Source organism: Pyxicephalus adspersus, chromosome Z (assembly GCF_032062135.1).
Source record: "Pyxicephalus adspersus chromosome Z, UCB_Pads_2.0, whole genome shotgun sequence".
Taxonomy (NCBI): Eukaryota; Metazoa; Chordata; class Amphibia; order Anura; family Pyxicephalidae; genus Pyxicephalus; species Pyxicephalus adspersus.
In genome coordinates this window covers 67,627,254-67,632,684 of record NC_092871.1, presented here as the reverse complement: position 1 = coordinate 67,632,684, position 5,431 = coordinate 67,627,254, and positions in this window count along the sequence as shown.

Below are 5,431 nucleotides of genomic sequence, written 5' to 3'. Positions count from 1 at the left end.
GCACATGAGTGACTTTCAACAATAAATGTGTACTGTAGTCTTCTTCATGGAAAAATAAGACATCCCCTGAAAATAAGACCCAGGGCATATTTTGGCATTTCAAAAAATATAAGAGAGTGCCTTAAAAATTTTAGCAACCATGTCATCCTATTTGAGGCCATTCTTCTCCACCACAATGTTTGATATCTCTTCCAGGTCTCTAACAACATCACCAAATGCCTCTGGAGGTCTGGTATGTTGGCTTCAAATGACTTTTCATAGGTGGGTGTAAAATAACCACCTGTGTGGTTCTATTGCCAAAGCAAATACCAGCGATGAAAGCGGACACCCTTGTCTGGTGCCCCTTCCTATAGTGAAATAAGGGGAGTGAAAACCCATATATTGAACAAAAGCCTTTGGTGCCGCATAGTGAGGAAATCCAAAAACAAAAGTTCCAATACCCTCATTAAATATGGCCATAAAACAGAAACAAAGGCTTTCCTTATATCCAAGCTCAGAAACATAGCCGATAGTATAAATTCTATTACATAATAAGTCAAATGCATCATCCTCCTGATATTATCTCCTGCTTGTCTCCGACGGATAAAACCTGTTTGATTGAGTGAAATTAAGGTTTCTATTCCCTGTTTCAGTCTCGTTGCCAATATAGTTGCCAATATTTTAATACCTAGATTGTGTAAGGAGATTGGTCTATAATTGGACCAGATTGTTGTATCAATCTTGGTTTTTGGTAACATACTCACTGCTGCCTCCAACATACTAGATTCCAACCCTTCCTCCTCAAGTACTTTATTGAAAACTTGGATTAAATAGGAACTTATTCTTCAGCCAATTTCTTATAATAGTTTGCTGTAAACCCCCCCCCCCCCCTTTTTTTGGGCTTCAGCTTCTCTATTGCTTGTACTACTTCTTGAGCTGTAATTTTCACCCCAAGACTTTCTCTCCAAATTTCAGAAATTACTGGTAGGGTCAGATTAGAAAAAAAAACAAATTCATATTTCTTACATCAAAACCTTGCGGTGCCTGATATAAGAATTGCAGACTCTCATGAAACTCCCTCAAAATATGTTCTGGATTGCTAGTTAACCCTATACCATCTATCCTCAATCAGTATGCTATTGAATGTTTATATATGTGAATGTGTATATTTGAGTCTATTTGCCAATTCTGTATGAGCTTTATTACCATACATATATTATCTATTTGTGGTCCATCTCAGATGTTTCTCTACTATGGTTGGTGAACATAAATTAAGTTGAGTTTTTACCATCTCTAATCTCCAATGCAATTCTCGACTTAGTGCCAATTGAATCTGTGCTCTAAGTGTCTTATATTCCTGTTCCAATTGCTTAATCTGAGCCAAACATTGCTTTTTTAGACGAAAGGCCATTTGATTAAAAAATCCCCTTATTACTGCCTTATGTGACGCCCACACTTTTGAAGCTGAAACCCCAGACTCTTTATTATTCTAAAATATTTCTATAAAATAAAGCAGGGCCATACCTGCTTGTTGTACTACGTGTTTATTGGTAAGTAAAAACTCATTGTGTCCACTTAAAATTTACAGGTTTATAATATAATGATGATAGTTCTACTGTTACAGCGTCATGATCTGACCATGGGATTGCCACAACAGCACTAGAGGACACCAAAGGAAGACTTGTATTTAAAACCAAAATGTGATCTATATCAGTAAAAAAATATGTGCATATGAATAATGTGTATACTCCAAATCACTAGGGTGTTTTTCTCGCCATACATCTAACAGGTTTCCATCCTCTAATAAATTTTTTAGTACCCGTGTGATAGATGTCTCTTGGTACACTCTTAGTGGATCCTTTAAATTTTTTTTTACAATTTAGGGATCAGTATTTTGTTAGAGTCACCACATATAATAGGGATCCCCTGTACATGAGTATTTAACATTTTTAACAAATTAATAAAAAACATTACTTGATTCTCATTTGGTGCATAGTAAGTATTATTACTCTAGTGTCAATGAGGTATCCCATCAAAAGCAAATATCTACCATCCGGGTCTGCAACCTGAGTTTCCAACTCAAATAGAACATTCTTCCTAAAGCCAACAAGAACACCCCTTTGATTATGTTTAGAGTTACCCATATACACCAATGGGTAAGATACGTGAAATTATTTAGGACAAGAGAGGGTAGAGAAATGTGTCTACTTATTCTTTTCACAGGAGAGGTAAGTCCCTGTACTTTAAGGGTATGTCCCTTGGGATCGTCATTTATTACTTATAAAAATAACTCTTTTACTTTCCCTTATTTTTGACTTCCATTCCAAAAAACAGTGGCCCTAGAGACAATAGTAAGCCAAAACCTACTTTAAGTACAAAGAAAAAGTTAAAAAAAAAAAACGAAAAAAAAAAAAACAAGCTTCATTCCTTCAAGTGTACGGAACACCAAAAGCCCACCGAACCAAGCTACCCCCCCCAAAAAAAACTTCTAAACTTTACCAATGCACACCATTTTCTCTAGTCTTGAGGTTTAAGACCTAGTAAGGCAGACTTATTGCCCACTCCAGTTGTGTCACCGAGCTCAAGGCCCCCTATTTTAAATACTGGGCGTCAAATTACGTGACCAGTGAAGTGCTCAGTGATTACAGCACTGGGGGTTCGGCTGCAAAACTCCCTAATTATAAGCCTCACAAACATTCCAACTTTCACTTTTCCTAAATAGTCAGAGGACGTAAAGAAGTAAAAGAAATATTTGTACCAACCACACTGCACTACTTATGTTTACACTAGAGGTAAAAAAAGGGAGAAAAAAATTCTATTTCCCCTATATTCCTAATACATTTTGATTTATAAAAAAAAAACTTTTGATACACTTATCAGTTTCTTTAGAACTTTGCTTTCTTCAAAATAAAAATATAATTTTCTTCTTTTTAGTTGACAATACATTTTTAAAACATTTTTTTTTTTTTTTATTTTGTTTGCGTTGGTAGCTCATTTTCATAGGAGAAGCTAAAGTTCCACACTCTCAGAATTTGCAGGTTGTGCTGGTATTGGGAAACCCAATGCTTGGAAGGTTTATAGAGTATCTGATACTAAAATTACTATCTGGTTTTTCCCATTTTCAGAAAATATTAATTTAAATTGATGTCCCCATCTGTAGTTAATTAATTTATCCTGTAAGATCTTTAAGTAGGGTTTCAATGTCCTCCACCTCTGTACAGTTGCTGAGGCCAGGTCAGCAAATATTTGGCAGTTGTGCCCCCGAAATACAATTGGCTCTTTAGTACGTACCACTCGCTGGATTATATCTTTGGTGTGAAAAAAAATGAAATTTTACAATCAAATCTTAAGGAGGGCCATCTGGATTTGGTCTAGTAAGTGTCCGATGCACCTGGTCTAATTCAAGCTTTTCTAGTGGTATTTCAGGACAGATTTCCTGGAATAATGCTGTAACAGTGGTAGATTATTCCACCAGTTTCCGGTATACCACGTATGCGAAGATTAGAACCTGTGGACCTATTTTATGATGTAATGTTTGTTCATTTTTATACTACTCAATATCTTCCTCGTGACCCTCCAACACAGTTGTAACATCATGTAACATCATCACAATGCCCTTCCAGTTGTGATATCCTAAGTCCCGCAATTCCTTTGTAAAGTGATCACTTATCTTCCTAGCTGTTACATCTAGAGCCACCTGCATTACATCTTGAAACTTTTGCAATAAACCATCAAGTTCACTAATGGGATTTTTCTCGGGAGGAGAAAGTGTATCACTGACAGAATAATCTGGCTCACTTGATCTCTCTCTTTCCCTCTCCTGTATCACAGCGTGCAGGGGTGAGGGTAATTTTAGTTGTATCCTGTGCAAGAGTTGACTTTGCTACACTCCCAGGTGCTTTCATCAAGCCTGGCATTGTCATGAAATCCGAGCCGCCCACAGCCCCTGCTGATGCTCACGCTGCCTCCCCGTCTTACGCAGCTGCTTTCTGCCCTCTGATAGCCTGCCAGAAAGCCGATTCCTCCCGCTTGAGTCAGGGAGCTGACCTAACACGCGCATGCCACACCCCCAGAACACTCTAAGAAAGCTTTACCATGTATTATAGGAAAAACTACTCAGATGATTACAGTTTGCTTAGATGTCTAATTTTTAGAATAGGTTTGTGTGTTGTAATGTATTGACATACACAGGAATTCGAAGTGTATAAGTTTGTTTAGCTACTCCAGTTTTTAAACGTGTGTTACTGGACATAAAACGAGTGCATCAGTGCTTTTTAAATAAACCCTGCTTTACCAAGCATAAGGACCATTAGCCTGCTTGAGAACGTGTGCACTTCAAAAACCACATCAAAATGTATGGTGGAAACAAGCTTTATAACCTTTGACCTAACAACTGTGTGCAGACTAGGATAGAATACCACTGGTTTAGTATTCTGGCCAAGGATTGCACTTTGTTAGAGGACATCAGCAATGAACACCTGCACATTCCAGACTTTTCCAATAAATAATAACTCCCAGAAGGCAGGTAAACACAAAAAGTGAATTGAATTTACCTATAACAGTCTATACAGTACAAGTATTTAATAAAAAAAAATAGAACAGTTCTGCCGGGGAATAAGACCAGCGTTTTCTTCTCATTACCAAATCAAAAAAAGGCACTTATATAGCTTTAAAAAATAAATCCAGCCACCTGTCCAACACAGCATCATGACCAGAAAGAAAGAGTTGTAGGAATGCTGTGCTACCATCCAAAGTCTTTTTTCACTTATTCATATCTATGGGAACGATCCCTTTTCAGAAAGTGACTTTGGAATAATGGTAATTATGAACATCCAGATACATAACCTTCAGAGACACTAAATGGCCATAACACTAGTATGTAATGCTTTGTTAATGCCTACTGCATAAGCAGTTTCACCACAAACCAGGAAAATAGAGTAAAGATAGACATGGAAAAAACAATTTTGCAGATGCAGTACCCTCACCCTCAAAATCTTTAGTATATTTTGTTCACATTCCTTCATCTTCCTGCTAGAACAGGGAAGAATTTTACGCTCCTTTGACCCACGTCTTAGCCAAGAAGATAGCTTGCCATGTTGACAACAGTCACCAGGAAAGTGATGGTAAAAAAGCATGAATTATATATTACAATGAGTATATGAGATGGTTTTCAAAATTGACAAAAAGGTTGTGCAATACCTTTTACTACCAACTTATATACTAAGCACAGAAGATCCCAGCCCCACTAGCCCATACATGAAAAAAAAATATATATATATATATATAATAAAAAAAAAAAAACAGTCTGCTCAGGTATCTTATCACAGATATATGGCCATTTAAAAGTCTATGCCCATCTTTCTTCGTCTCAGATGCAATAGAAGTGTGGGAAAATCTACCAAGACTACTTTTTCTTGCTATAAAGGACAAAAACTAGAAAAAAGTTAGATTC